This window comes from Tamandua tetradactyla, chromosome 6, assembly GCF_023851605.1.
Source record: "Tamandua tetradactyla isolate mTamTet1 chromosome 6, mTamTet1.pri, whole genome shotgun sequence".
NCBI lineage: Eukaryota > Metazoa > Chordata > Mammalia > Pilosa > Myrmecophagidae > Tamandua > Tamandua tetradactyla.
The window spans coordinates 42,060,005-42,076,867 of record NC_135332.1 but is presented as its reverse complement, the minus strand read 5'-3'; the positions used below and the strand labels follow the sequence as shown (position 1 = coordinate 42,076,867).

Below are 16,863 nucleotides of genomic sequence, written 5' to 3'. Positions count from 1 at the left end.
ATCCGGGTTTCTCTGTTACGTGGAAAGCCACATGGTAATGTCTACTGGCCCTTCTTTCCTGAGTTTTTTTTTTTTTTTAAACTTTTTTTTATTGTGTAATATAGCATACATACAAAGCAAAAAAATAAAAAAGCAATAGTTTTCAAAGCACTCTTCAAAAAGTGGTTACAGGACACATCCCAGAGTTTGTCATGGGCTACCATACAATCCTCTCATATTTTTCCTTCTAGCTGCTCCAGAATAGAGGAGGCTAGAAGGCTTAAATACTTTTTGATCATCATGATTGACATTTTTTTCTTCTTCTTTTTTTTTTTTTTTCAGAAGTTCAAGTATTCTTTATTCAAAGTTGAAAAATGTACCATACTGCATTACTGCAAAACTCACTGGTACAAAAAACTTTGCAGCTAGTGAGAAGGCAATAAAAAGTTGATTTTTAAACTCATTACTATAAATTATTCTTACAGTACTTTGCAAATTCAGAATTTCAAACTGCATTTAATTTTTAATTGCCCACAATACTAGAGGTTCCTGAAGCTAAGGCAGCCGTTTCAGAGGAAGAGGGGAAGGAGGAGATAGCGGATGTCAAGGGATTTCCATCTCTCTTTCGATGCCCACATACTTCAGGGCATCAGCCTGGCTGTATCTGTAATAAAAAAACAGCTCTTCACCAGTCTGGATAGCTCTCTTAGCAAAAATGCCTTTCCTGTGATCACCGTTAACCATCATCACTTTTGCATAGCAGTTTGGATTTACTGAATGATTTGCAAAACGAATTTTGTTACCCTTACGGGTGGCATCCACCACAAAATCATTATTCAAGTTGAACAGAAAGCTGCACATGTATTTATCATACACTTTCCCTCTTCTGTCTGCTTCGTCTTGAGAAATAATCTCTCCACAGTATTCAGAAATGAATTCATTTTTCTGTACAGGATCTTTGATGAAAATCCCCCAACCTGTCACATCCGATGGTGCCAGTAATAAATGTTTTTGGAGCCCCTGTGAATACTACAGTTCTTGCAGGACACGTTTTTGCTGTTCCAGTGATCAGCAGCTCCACAGGTAAGACAGAGGTCAGGATCACACTCTCGAACAGCCAGATAACAAGGGCACTGCTTAGTGTTACACTGTGCTTTGCAACGGCATCCAGGAAAACGGTTTTGACACTCCGAACTACACTGACAAAACTTTTCACAAAAATTTTGTGCTATCACACAAGGGCATGAACTGTCACAAGGCTGTCGTGGATGATCACAGGGTTGATAGTTGTAAACATGGTTAGAGGAGCCATCCTTTTTCAGTTGTATCTTTCTGCAACGTGCAGCCCACAACCGGTGTTTTCTTTTCTTCTTCCTTGGCGGAGTATCGACATCCTCCGCTGGAGCTGGAGCTATGATACTAGATTCTTTGACTCTAAACTCATACACCTGTCTACATGTTTTGGTCCCAATTAACCTAGCAATGGCACAGAAATTGTCATAATAAGTGCCAATGAGAACTCTGAACATTGAGGCTTCAGCACCACTCCATTCCACATTCTCAGGAGGTTCAATATTTGGCTTCATCTTTATTGGTGTTTGACACCGGGAATTTGCTTCAGAAGAGCTAGAAGTTTCATCTTTTTTCTCTTCTTCTTCTTTGTCATTGTTCTCTCCACCTGTTTCAGTCCCTGCTTCCCTATCACTGTCTGTATCCTTTGATTCCAGAACATTAATGGTAGGTGTGCTGGGTCTGCTGCGTTGTTGGGAAGCCTTCCTCTGCTACGGCCTCCTGGGCGTTTTGGTGGGGTCTTGATCCTCTCAGCGGTGAGGGCAGCAGCAAACTCCTTTGCTCCTTCCACGTGTTGGTAACACTGTGGTCCACAAGGTTTGTTGTCTAGAGCTGTTTCTGTGTTCTTCCGCTCATAAGTGTTGGGTGTAGCATGAAAAGGATGTAGGAAGCAGTCATATTTAAAACATCACCTACAGAAAAGCGTATGAAATGAATGTAAGCTTTGCTCCCTCTGCACAGATTTAGCATTTGGTCCATCTATGTTTGGGGTACATTCAGGAGGAAGTGCACCTGGAAGCTGCTGCTCGGTAAGTTCTTTATACTTTTCCTTTAGTTCTTCTGCTGTGCCCTTATCTGGAAACATAGAGGAAATGGCTTCAAAAATTTTATCAGAAGGAAATTTCCGAGGTGGATGGCTTTCTTTATCATCTCGGTTTTCCTCTAGATCTTTCTGTTTTTCTTCTCTTTCATCAGGATCATCTCCATCATCATCATCATCATCATCATCATCATCATCATCATTGTACTGACCAAGAGCATTGACTAACTCCACAAAAATTTCATCATTTATAAACCCACATTCTCTATCCCCATGTACTTTTCCATTGTAATTTTTTATTAGTTCTTCAGTGAAAATTCCATCCTGATCTAAAACTTCATCCCCCATATAAGGAATGTTATGTAAAACAGTTTCATCTTCCACCATAAAATTCTGCTGTAGGGGAGACCAAGAATACATTATAGGTGCTGAAGCAACCGCACTCAGAGTCTTTAATGGGATTACTTGTGTTGGAAAATCCAAGTCACTGGTCACCCAACAAGAAGTCATGATGTGCACGGGCAGTATCCTTCGCTGTTTCCATTCTTGGTTTAGGATTTCTGTTCTTTCCAAAATTTTCTGACGATTGTAACTAGACATACTCTTTACTTCATCAGCTCTTCTAACCCTCTTGAGCTGTCTCAGTCGCATGTACTCTGATTTCACATGCTTCCGCCAACAGACTGGTCCCTTCTCAGATTTCTTCCCAGTCCGGCCCATGATTATTCTTCGCCCCAGGCCGCCTCGCTCCCGCGCGCCTCTCCCGCGCGCCACCACCGCAGCCGGTTCTCCACTCCTTTTTTTTTTTGTGAACAATAACATATATACAAAAAAGCTAGAAATTAAAAAAAATAATAAAATTTTAAAAAGCTATACATTTCCAAGCACAACACCACAGTTAGTTGTAGAACAGATTTCAGACTTTGAAATGGGTTACAATCTCACAATTTTAGGTTTTTACTTCTAGCTGCTCTAAAATACTGAAAACTCAAAGAGATATCAATTTAATGAATCAGCATCCATATTAATTTAAGTGTATTATTTCCTAATTGTGAAAAGTCAATAAAATTTTCCCATTTTAGAAAAATTCTCTCTGAAATTATTTCGTAAGAATTTGTGGTAAGTAAGAATATGAAGAAAATTCATTCCAACCTAGGCTTTAAAATGTTCTAATTTGTTCATTGAAAGCTTTAAAAAGTGTTTCTTCAATGATGAATATGCAACTATGTGATGTTATTAAGAATTACTGATTGTACATGTAGATTGAAATGATTTCTAATTGTTTTGTTAATTCTTTTTTTAATTAAAAAAAAAAAGTGTTTCTTCTATTGAAAGATCATAAGCAAATTTCATGAATTCTGATTTTAAGCATTTATAGGCAATGGTTTCTAAACAAATAGTTTCAAGCAAAAGAAGTACAAGATGTTGGGTTTGTCTAACCAGCTCCAAGTAAAATGCATCTATCATCACTTTGTGAGATGACTTCCCACTAAACACACACCTGGGCTAAGAAAATTAACGGATAAAACCAATATTGCAAGCCTGGGCTACATTCATATATATTGGGTTAGTTTTCATTCACATCATTATTTCTTGTTGAAAAGTATTCCATTTAAATAGTTAAAAAGTTCGCTTTTCACAATATATTGTCACATTTAAGCACTTTTGAAAAATACTCTGGTTGATGTTATACACAGGCTACAAAATCTTATAGTCATTTTTGAAAAGAGACTGTCTTTTGTATAATAATTATGTGTGCTGTATATTTACATATAAAAGCAAAGCTGTGAGAAACACCAGTTCTTAGCATGATGTGATTCAAAATGAATCATCTTCAAATTTTAAAAATTCATATTGGAAATGTTAGCAAAATTAAGGCATGATTAAAGATAATAATAAATTATATATCAAATATGAATTGCATCACTTCTCTGCACTAAATTTTATTGCTGCTGCTTTTAACAATTTTTTTCAAAAACCGAACACATTATAAATCATGCAACCCCTCCCCCCACCTCACTCTCTTAAGCAATAACACCTACCAGATATACAATCAAATTAAAATTGTGGAGAGATTTATTAGCTTGTAGATGCTCCTAATTATTTGAAAAACTTGTCTTATAAGCATCATTCTAAGGTAGATTTCAATCTTAGAAAAGGTATCACATCATACAAATGATCATAGAAAGTATTTATTAAATCAATATTCCAAGCAAAGAAGACTTTTGGTAGGTATTGTGGATTTTATTCTGTAATGCACATAATAGTGCTTAGTCTTTTTCACTATCTAGAATCCTTGCTATGTATAGGGAATACAATAATACAGAAGGTATACTGGGATAGGGGGCAACACAGAGGAAAGGGGGTAAGATTTATTGCCTTCAATTATTTTTGTTAAAAACTTTCCTCAGGGCACAGGCACATAATATATTGTACTTTCCATTACTTAGTGCAAATGTAAAACATATCTAAAAAAACACATTTTATCCTCTATAACATATTAAAATAACAAGTAGGATGTCATGACATTAATTTGACAGATGGACTGTCATTTAGCAATGTTGTACGGCATTAGTTAACAGCAAATTAATATCATCATACCCAGTTTTTCTTAACATCTAGATACTATCAGATTGGAAAAAGATTCCTAGTAAGGAATCTTTGATTGTTTACTAACCTAATGAGGCAAAATAGAAAGCTAAAAATATGCAAATGTAATCCACATATCATTTAAAAATAGCTATTTTTAAAAACTTGAAAACAAATGATAGAATAATCTCAAGACTCTGATCTTAGAGTCCCACAACTTTATCCTCCACTGAGGTATTGATTTTTTTGACAAGTTCACGTGTACATTATGAATTGACTCATAAAAATTTTCAGCATATTGTACTGAGTTCATTATAATGGTCCATACTATACATTAAGACCAGTATCATTTCATCAACACCAGCTGTTAAGCAAACTCAAGTGACACAGAAGATTCACGATTAGTCCATAGAAAAGAAAGCAAAAAAGAGGACATAAGTTTAATTTCATTACAGTTTGACATCCAAAGCCACATTTTATGCCCCAAACCAACCGCAAATGGCTTCTCTATTGTAAAACAATCTTGATCTATACAATTCCAGTAATAACACAACTCCCAAAAGGACGTTAATTTTAGTTTAAAGTCTTCATATCAAACTTCAATGTCATTTGAAATCATTTAAATAGTATCAGATAACAAGAGAAAACATTTCTTGTCAGTTTATCTCTATTGATAATTTAAGTGTTTTCCTATAAATATTTTTTCTTTAATGCACAAAGGGTTGGGGCAAAAGAGGGAGAAAATCCAGTCTAAAACCAGAGTTTAAATTAAAGCATCAGATTAACTTTAGCTGGCTCCTGGAGCAGGAAAAGGAAGGGTTGCAAAACACTTGACCTCCTTAGCAGCTGCATTCTAGAGAACTGAAAATAGTGATGCTATGGCATTTCCATAGGCCTGCTTCTCTGTACAAGGAGTTGTGACCCACCATGCTTTTTAGCAAAGAAATTATAGTTTCTTAGTGGAAACAAAGAAGACCTGATTTCATACATTAATTTGGCCACTCCCATTGGATTTTACATTCTTTGAAAACAGAGGTCGTCTTAAATTTCCCCTACATTCTGTTTACACCTGTGCTGAATTCATAGTAGGTACTCTATAAATACTTGTCTGCTGCTTATAATTTATTATGAGTCTCATTTTTTCTTCATTCTATTTATTTATTTTCCCATCTTTCCTTTTTCACTTCTGCTTTCTTCCCTCCGCTCCCAGGACATACATGTTCATACACACATACACACACAAATGCATATATATATCTCCCGTGCCCAAAGACTTAACACCAACGATATGACATACTGAGAAACTTTATATAATAAAAGATATTATAATTTCATATAACTGATGATTTAGAGTTTTATATATGCCTTTCTGGGATACATACACAATGAATATACTGCAATTCTTTCTGTCTCATTGCTTTAAAAGAAATATAGAAAACTAAATAAAGATTTTTTAAATTTATCTTCAATTGATTTATTTTCCCTAGGACCATTGAATGGGCTACACTCTCCTAAAATACAGCAATAATTTTACTCAATTGTCATATTCATTTCTTAAAATATTTAATGTTATTAATTTCTTGAAAATTGTGTGTTTTTCCATGTTTGCTAATTCCACTGAAAGAAAGTGATCATTGTTACTGATGAAAGAGAAGTTTTTAAAAATTCGTACTTGATTTCTTCTAGTGTTGGCAGTCTTGTCTTAATGTCTGTGTTCAGCCATGCTTTGATTGTGAGTCTTTTAATCTTTTTGATACTTTCTATTTTGATAGAATAATAGTACATCTAGTATAGTAATTGATGCACAGACTGAGAACTTAGCAGGAAACTTAAATTCACTCCTCACCTTTGCAATAATAAAAGCAGCATGCTGCTCAATTTCCCTGTCTGTAAGTTTTGGATGGTGTCAACCATCAGAAGTAATATTAACAACAGAACCAATAGAATCGGATAATAGGATGTATGCATCATAATTGCCATTATATTATGCTATCACCTAAACACCAAAGTGTTTTAGAGAAGAACTTTTTATTTCTGTAGTTTGAACTGTTCTATGGATAAGCATTTTAAACATAGGCCTATGGAAATTCAGTATTTGGATTTGTATTTCTGGCACCACCAATGTGTAGCTGAAGAAAGAAATTGATATTTATGTTAGCAAATTGCAGTGACAAAGATATCATATACACAAGTTGGTGAATGATAAATAATAGTTTTCAGTGTATAGAAACTGTATTTCAAGTACCATTCATGATATTTGGTATGTATTTTGTGAGATTTAAGTTTTTCTAAAATAAAATTGGAATCAGAATATTATTTTTATGATTCTGCATCAAATATCCAGTTTTTATGGGTTTTTGAAACTACTTTAAGTGTAGATATAGAAAGCAAAAATTGCAACTTCTCTGGGATACTTAACCTTTTGACTGCAACTAATTTACTGATTACCACTGCATGTAAAACTCCATCACAATTATCTTTCTAAAGATTTCTTTGTTTTTCATCCCAATGATGACGTATTTATAATTGCAACCATTATAATAGGTAATATGTTTATCTTAAGAAATGTAAACTTTTGGATCTATTCACATCCTACTTCCTGTACATGCAACTAAACAATTTAATAGTCTTCAAAGAGGAGATATCAGACTGTTGTTGCAGCTTCACTCCAGTTGCTTTTTCTAAATTCTCCTTTCATCTTAAATCACAAGATGAAAAAGTAACAACAACAAAATCCGATTACTTATACCTGTGCAGAATGCACAGAGCGCATTGTGTGCTCATTCAGTGGTCTTTATTACGGTGGCTTTTTATGAAAGCCAAAGGTCAAGCGCAATAGACTATGTTTTAATGAAAAAGCAAGAGCTAAAATGTCAAAAACCTGAAACACTGGAAATTTAAGAATATAAAATATATTGCATTTGGAGCTTTCTACTTCATTAAGGTCTGGTAAAAATGTTTTTGTTACCTATATAATGTCAATTCTGCCTTTTAAAATAGAATTTACATTAAATCCTAGATAAAAAGCATTCTGCTAATATTGTTTATACAATAAAAGATGCACCGCCATGAAAAAGATTGGATTACAGATTAAAAGAGCTCTTTAGCACAAGACTATATACAGTGAGTTAAAAAATCTTCGTAGACATGGTGAATGCCACGTGTCTCAAAGAATTATCAGCGTAGAAACTTATTAGAAACAGATGAAGTACACAATAAAGTTGCCACAAAGGGCTGAGTAAAAGTCCCAGCCACAATTTTTACTAACACTTAATAGTCAACAGCTCTAAAACAACTGCTAAATGTACTTATAGAAATAAAGGATGTGGAGACTTGATTATAAACAAGAAATTCTAGATTCAGGAAAAAAAAAAGTTTCTTTCTGATAAAATGTGTTTCATAATTAAAATAATTCATCTGGTGGTAAAATCTGAAAACTACATTTTCCAGCACACCTTATCCACTTATCATAGGATAGGAAATAAGTGGATTTCAATTTGGTGATTTAACCTACAGCTTTAACTCTTTAATAAACAAACTTGAAATTCCAACCTTTAATAATGAAAGCGCTATAGCTGAAATGATGTCAACCCTGGATATGAATCTCCTACCAACACGATGAAAGCCCCACTTGTAGAGCTGCACTTCTGGTCAGCAGCTGCATTTTTGTTTTAATAAAGGGAGAAAGGGTGCCAGCACGCCAGTGTGATCCAAGACATGGTTGCTACATAAGCAGTAGGATTAATTGCTTTTCCAGAAAGCTGGAGTAAGTTCTCCTTCCACTGTCCCATCAGGATCAGCTTCCATAAAATGAGTGTAATAAGATAATGTATTACATATCCCAGGAACTCCTACCGGCAGCCTTCAGCTGAACAAAGCCATCCATATTTATATCAATCAATGTAAACTTCATTGCTGCTTCTAGTTCAGACATCATATTTTAGCAGTTTCTCTAAGGTAGAGATAAGGTAGGCTCTAAAAAAGCAAAAGTGCATTTCCTTACTCCCTGAACATCTTCCTTGACTAAAAAAATGAGGAAAAATAAGCATGTAATAGGGATTTTGAAAAAAAAAAGCAGCCCTATTAATCTGAAGGATGTACTTCACAAATATAAGAACTACAGACATCTTAATTTAGCACCAAAATGGTGTCAATGTATGATGTGATTTATGGGATCTGGAGAGAACATTTGATTATACCTTATCTAGTCATGAGGTGGTACATTTAGGCTGTGATGTACCCATGTTGACTTCATAGGTTCATACCATTCTTTTGAAGTGAATATTATAGAGGAGAAAGTCATTTCTCAATTTCAGAATGTCACAGAAGGAAGCAATGACAAAGGTCACATTCTGACCAGAAAAAAAATAATTCTTTTCTTCTGATTCCACAGTCTGGAGCCTATCCACTAAATCGTTTGGATATCCAGACTGCAACCTAAATGTACCTTCTCATGGTTCTATGTGGGATAATTAAATGATTTCTCCACAACCCATCAATCATTTTGGAAACTATTAAAGATTCAGGTTTATTTCAGAGGTACAAAACTTCTGAGACTTGTTTTGAAATTCTGACCCACTTATGAAAATTAGCCAGTGTACTATATTAGAAACCCAAGGCTTTCCTTGGAGATTTGTCTGTGTGTGTACAACAAAAAAAGATGGCCCCTTCTCTTTAGAACAGATGCGATTATTGTTGTCTAATGAAATTTGAACCAAACTTAGGACAATTTCTTTCCTTAATTAGTTTTTTGTTGATTTGGGGAAGAAATGAAAATAAAATTACATTGTTAAGCTAAAAAATTGTAAGCTTGTATGTCTTCTTAACCTGTGTGTGTGTGTGTATAGCAATGAAATTAGGTAAAAGGCAGAAATCTCTACTTTTACTCAGAAATATTCCATGATAGCTTTAGGAGCAATTATATGCAAAATAACATTATTTTCAAAGTAAGCTACAGGTGCTTACTTTGATGCTGAAAATGTTTTTACAATATCAGCCTAGCATTTTCTAAATTCTGAATAAAAAGACTTTTTTTGTTTTAGCCTTTGCCTACCCTGAGAAAAAACATACAATATACTATCATTCTCTATTATGACTTTTCTGATGATTTCCAAATGTTTCTTTGCTATGCAGCACAAGTATATGATTTCTGATCCAGATGCTTTAAAAAGCAGTTCTAACAAAGAAATTTAATCTGAGCTGCACTTGGCAGAAATTCTAAAACCTATAGTACGATGTTTTGGAAGCTGCTCAAACAAAAGCTAAAACAGAACTATGCGTCCACAACCATCTATCCCTGCCTGTTAGTAATAAATGAAGGATACAGACTTTTTCCGTAAGTGTGAGTGAGTAGAAGTTGATGTTTATAAAATACAGTTTTAAGTATCAAAACAGTATTTGAGACTGTTGCTTCCTTTTTAAAATGAAAGTGTTTACTTCACAAATCAAAGAAAGAATATATTTATACCTTTGAAAGCTATTTAGAAACTTTGTTGCCTATCCTCAAATAAGGAATTGTTTTCTTTATGTTATGCAATTTATGGCATGATAATCTGAAAATATTTCAAAGAGATTAGGGCACTTTAAGTCAGTTTCTTCCAGTGAATATAGAATAAGTTGGGTATAAAAGATCTGAGAGTCATTTTGGCATCCTAGAAGAAAAGAAGAGAGAATGATTCAGAAGCAATATTTGAAGAGCTCATGCCTAATAATTTCCCTGAACTTAAGAGAGATCTCAAGTCATAGACTCTAGAAGTGCTACAAATCCCAGGCAGGATAAATACAAAAAAAAAAAAAAAAAGTACACTAGGAACAGCATGCTAAAAGTGCTAAAAACTGAAATCAAAGAGAAAAATCTTAAAAGTAGCCGGAGGAAGGAAATGGCATGTGACACATGACATGTCAACAAAAATAACGGAATTCAGAAGACAGTAGATTGTTATGTTTGAAGTTGTTAAGAAAATAACTCCAACCTAGAATTCTACAGCCAGTAAAAACATCCCTTAAAAAAAGTGAAGTTAAAATACAAGCATTTTCAGATAAGTAAGCATTGAAAGAACTGATCATCTGCAGAGTAACACTAAGGGAAATATTACTATATAAAAACAAATTTATTTTTGTACATCAACCCTGTGTCCTGAAACTTTGTTAAACACACTGATTACTTCTAGTAGCTTTTTTCATAGGTTCTTTAGAATTTTCAACATTGATGATCATGTGGTCTTGAATAAAAGCTTGAATAAAAACAGCTTTACTTATTTCTTTCCTATCTGTATGCTTAAAATATTTTTATTTTGGTTTCATTGCACAGGCAAGGGACTCCAATACAATGTGAAATACAATTGATCATAACAGATGTCTTTACTTTGTTCCTGATCTTAGGGGAAAACATTGACTCTTATGCCATTATTAAGAATGTTCTTAGCTATAGGTTTTTCAAAGCTGCTCTTACTCAGGTTATCTGTTAGGGGTATTTATAAATAGATGGTGGATTTTTCCAAATGCTCTCTCTGCATCTATTGAAGTAACACTATGGCTTCTCATTTTTAGTCTATCCTTAGGATGGATTCCATCGATAGAATTTGTAAAACCTTTTTAATTTGAAATAATTATAGAGTCACAGAAAGTTGCAAAGATAGTAAGAGAGATCCCGTGTATACCAGTTTCTCCTATTGGTTACATCTTATGCAGTTACCGTACAATTTCAAACCAAGAAAATTGACATCGGTATAAAGTGTGTGTATGGTGCTGTCATTTTAGCACATGTGTAGGTCCGTGTAGCTGCCATTGCAGTAAAGGTACAGAGCTATTCCACAACCACAAAGATCTCCCGCATGCTGTTTCTTTATAGCCACATCCACTTCTCTAGTTGCAACCATCCATAACCTTTGGAAAATTCTAGTTGTTTTCCGTATTTATAATTTTGTCATTTTAAGAATGTTATATAAATGGAATCACATAACAGTATGTGACCATTGTTTTATTTTTATTTTTTTAAAACAGTTTTATTCATATACCGTACAATCCATCCAAAGCATACAATGAATGGCTCTTCATGCAATCACAGTTATGCACTCACCACCACAATCAATATGAGAACATTTTCAGCTCTTAAAAAAAGTCCCATACCCCTTCTATACCTCTATTATTGACGCTTAGCTTTGCTGTAGTGCCTTTGTTACAATTGATGAAAAAATATTGCAATGTCATTGTTATAGTTAACAATCCTTAGTTTGCATTAATTTTATTTTTCCCATATAACATCTTATTATTAACCTTGTGATAGTGACATACATTTATTCTAGCACTTAGAAGAACATGCTTATATTTATACAATTAACCACAGTCATTTTCCACTATAGGTTTAGCTATGTTAGTGTGTGACCTTTTGAGATGGACTTTTTTTTCCACACAGCACACAGCATAATGCTGATGAGATCCATCCAAGTTGAATGTATATCAATAGTTCATTATCTTTTATTGCCAGATAGTATTCCATGATATGGATGTAACATACTTGGTTTAACCATTCACCTGTTGTAGAAGAATTTGGTTGTTTGTAGTTTGGAGCTGTTACCAATAAAGCTGCTATGAGCCATTAATTGTATATAGGTTTTTGTGTACACATAGTGTTCTAGTTTGCTAGCTGTCAGAATGCAATGTACCAGAAATGGAATGGCTTTTAAAAATGGGAATTTAGTAAGTTGCTAGTTTATAGTTCTAAGGCCAAGAAAATGTCCCAGTTAAAGCAAGTCTATAGAAACGTCCAATCTAAGGCATCCAGGGAGAGGTGCCTTGGTTCAGGAAGGCCAACAAACTTCAGGGTTTCTCTCTCAAGTGGAAGGGCACATGGAGAACAGGGTTAGGGTTTCTCGCTCATCTGGAAAGGCACATGGTGAACACGGTGTCATCTGCTAGCTTTCTCTCCTGGCTTCCTGAAGCTCCCCGGGAGGCGTTTTCCTTCTTCATCTCCAAAGGTTGCTGTCTGGTGGACTCTCTGCTTCTTGTGGCTACGTCCTTCTCTGCTGTCTGGGAAATATCCCGCATTCTCCAAAATTTTCCTCTTTTATAGGAAACTAATCAAGACCCACTCAAATGGGTGGAGACACATCTCCAACTAATCCATTTTAACAACCACTCTTGATTGAGTCACATCTCCAGAGAGATTATCTAATTACAGATTCAAGCATACAATACTGAATAGAGATTAGAAGAAATAGCTGCCTTTACAAAATGGGATTAGGATTAAAACATGGCTTTTCTAGGGTACATTCATCCTTTTAAACCAGCACACATAGTTATCATTTATCTGAGATAAAGGCCCAGGATCACATAGTAAGTGTATCTGTTTAGCTTTTAAAGAAATTGCCAAAGTGGCTGTAACATTTTTCATCACCCACAGCAATGTCTTTTTATCAATGACTTCTAAATTTCTTTGTGTATTTAGGATACTAGACCCTTATTAGAAATATGATTTGCAAATATTTTGTGCATCATCTTTTTTGTTTTCTTGTTAGTGTCCTTTGAAGCATAAAAGTTTTAAATTTTGACCAAGTCCAGTTTATCTGGTTTTTTTTTTTTTTGGTAGCTTATGCTTTTGGTGTCTTAGAAACAATTGCCTAATTGAAGGTGAAGATTTATTCCTACATTATCTTCTAGGAGTTTTATAGTCTTAGCACTTGTATCTAGGTCTCTGATCCATTTTATGCTGTTTTGCATACTATAAATGTCCGTCTGCATTCTACAGTAAGTGGCTCCAGATGTTCCAGTACCAATTGCTGAAAGGCTATTATTTCGCCACTGTATTATCTTGGCACCCTTGCCAAAAAACATTTAACCATAAATATGCATGTTTATTTCTGTACTCTTAATTCTATGCCATTGTTCTATATGTCTATTCTTATGTTATTGGCGCACATTATTTATTACTTTGTAATAAATTTTATTTTTTAATTTTAATTTTTAACTTTCATTTTGAAATAATTTAAAACTTACTTAACAGCTGCAAAACCAATACAAACCCCATACAGAGAACTCCATTGTAACCCTACCCCATCCAAATGCCACAAATTTTAATATTTTTACACATTTTCTGTATCTATCTATCTACCTATCTGTCTGTCTAATTTTCTGAACATTTGAGAGCAGGTTGGTCACATCAGACCCCTTGAACTCATAATACTTCCACTGACATTTCCTACAAACAAGGACATTCAATTATGGAATCACATTAAGTACAGTTATCAAGTTCATGAAATTTAACACTGATAAGATTAATTTTATATACCAATAATATCCTTTTGAGCCATTTCTCCTCCATTCTTAGATCCCACCCAGTATCACGTATTGCATTTAACTGTCATCCCTTGTTTCTCTCTCCTTTTTTAAAATTGTGGAAACACATATACAACATAAGCTTTCCCATCTCAGTCACTCCCAAGCATACTATTTACAGTCATGTGGAACCCTCACCACAGCCCATTAGTAGGACCTTTCCTTCACTCCACACAGAAACCCTACACTATTTTGCATTAACCCCCCATCGCCCCTGCTTCCACCCAACCCTGGTAGCCTTTCCTCTACTTTGTATCTTGATGAGCTTGCATGTTCTCTGATATTTTCTTTGTGGTATCCATGGGCTTAACGTCTTAAAACGTGTTTTTTAAGTGAATAATATAACATATATACAAAGCAAAGAAAGAAAAAAGCCATAATTTTCAAAGCACACTTCAACAAAGTAGTTAGAGAACAGATCCCAGAGTTTGTCATGGGCTACCATTCCACCGTCTCAGATTCTCCTTCTGGCTGTTCCAAAACACCGGAGGCTAGACGGAATAACAATATAGTGATTCAGCAGCCATACTCGTTTGTCAAATGCCGTTTTCTCTGTTCTAACTTCTTCTTCTTTAATCCTTCTCTCAGTCTATAGGAATCTTTGGGGATGCCTGATCTGACTTTTTCATGTTGAGAAGGTGTATCAGCATTAAAGGATAGGTGATATAATTAATTGATAATCCTGGAAAGGCTGATTCCTCTGAGTTTCAGGATTTATCTAATCTAGGAAACCTCTGGGAATTATATGTTCCAGGAAAGCAAACCTAGTGCATGAAGCCTTAGAGTCTCAGTTCGAGCCCAAGGTATTCTTAAAAGTTAACAGGAGTGATGTTGATTGGGGTTTAGCAAACCATAGGAATTAGCACTGTCTAACAAAACTTGCATAAGAGCAGCCTCCAGAATAGCTTCTTAACTCTGTTTGATCTCTCTTGGCCACTGATACCTTATCTTATTACACTTCCTTTTCCCCTTTTGGTCAGGAAGGCTTATGTCGATCCAAAGTTGCCAGGACCAGACTCATTCCTGGGAGTTATGACCCACATTGTCAGGGAGATTTTCACTCTTGAGTGGTTTGTACCATGTAGTGTGGGGTTGGGGGATAGGGCAAAGATTTTCCTTGCAGAGTTGGGCTTAGAGAAAGAAAGAGAGAGGCCACATCTGAGCAACAAAGAGTCTTCCTGGGAGCAACTCTTAGGCCTCATTGTGGGTAGTCTTAGTGTCTCCCCAACAGAAATAAATTTCATAAGAGCATGCCTCACAATCCAGCGAGTGGCCTATTTTCTTGGGAGTCCCCAGTGGTTGGGAGGGTATCTGAGGTTTCTCAAAGAGTTTAATAGTCCCATATTATATATAAATATATATATATTTCCCTTCAGACCCTCAAGGGACTCTACCAATACTTTTTTTTTTTTTTGCATGGGCAGGCACAGGGAATCGAACCCGGGTCTCCAGCATAGCAGACAAGCACTCTGCCTGCTGAGCCACTGTGGCCTGCTCTACCAATACTTTTTAATTATCAGCCCACCATAGTTTTGGTGGTATTACACTAAGCCATAGAAAATTAAAAAACCTCATTCTCGTTCTGGACTCCAGGAGTCCAGGCTGTCTAAATGAGCCATCCAGAAAGACTGATTCAGTCTATGTGCTCAAAAAAATTTAGGTTCTAGACATAAAAAACCTCTCTGCCTTTGATTTCATACACCAGCTGAAGGTTTAGAGTACATACACTATTATCTTTTACCCTGCAGTCTATTTAACTTTGACCAGCCAGCTTCGTTTTAAACTCTAATTGAGGCCTGATCTCTTTCTCAATTACTTCAACTATTTTATATATAGTTGAGCTAATGTTCAGGTCTGCAACAGTCCATTTCTGGGACCTAGGTGTCACAGAGCTACTCAAAGTTCCAGGGAAATACTAGCTGATACACATAGAGTTCAGTGCCTCAGAATCCAGAAATACATCCATAACTTCAGACCAAATGTGACTGCTATAAGGGCCCATAATCTAGGCTCTCATTTTTTTAATAAATTTTTTCTGAGAGAGACCTTACCATATTTGTTCTTTTGTTTATGGCCCATTCTGCACAGCTCATTGTCCCCAAGGTTTATTCAGTTTGTTGCATGCCTCTCGATGTCCCTCCTTTTTGTAGCCACACCAAATTCCATCATAAAAATGTTATCACCGTTCACCATTTTACTTCTGAGTCATTGTATCCTTTGGCTCCCTCCATCTATTGAGCATCATGGATAATGTCCAAAATAAACTACGTCTTACAATATCTTATTTGGTTGTATAATTGGCAGCACTCTCAATTTTAGACAGTTTTCATTGGTCCATAATGTTAAAGAACAGGCAAATATAATGTCACCAACTGTCGAATCCAAACTATCCCTTATCTCTTGTACTTCCCCCCCACCCCCCCATCCCCTAGTTAGTTGCCTCTGGTATTGCTGTGGTACCCTGTCATATGCTTCAGGAGTTCATTTGTCTCACTGCTGCGTAATATTCCATCATATGTATATGCTACATTTTGTTTATCCACTCCTCTGTTGATGGGCACTTGGATTGTTTCCATCTCTTGGCAATTGTGAACAGTGCTGCTATTCATTCGCCAATCTACTTCTCACTCAGTGCATCTTTCAGCCACCTCCATTCATTGGGCATCATGTCGAATGTCCAAAGTCAACAGTCCATCAACACTCTCAATTTTAGATAATTCATTGTTCCCAGGAGAAAGATAGCCAATAAACACACCCTCACCAAATAGAAAATCCAAACCTCCTCTTAACTCTTGTCCCTCCCCTCATTATTTAACCCTGGTGTTGCTGTGGTACTGTTAATATTTTCCGTT

At 35.4% G+C, this 16,863-nt stretch overlaps 1 pseudogene; it reads right to left on the bottom strand.

Moving 5' to 3' along the window:
• Positions 1-336: 336 nt before the first annotated feature.
• On the bottom strand, positions 337-2,809 carry LOC143685979 (histone-lysine N-methyltransferase EZH2 pseudogene; annotated as a pseudogene).
• Between the last annotated feature and the right edge of the window lie 14,054 nt (positions 2,810-16,863).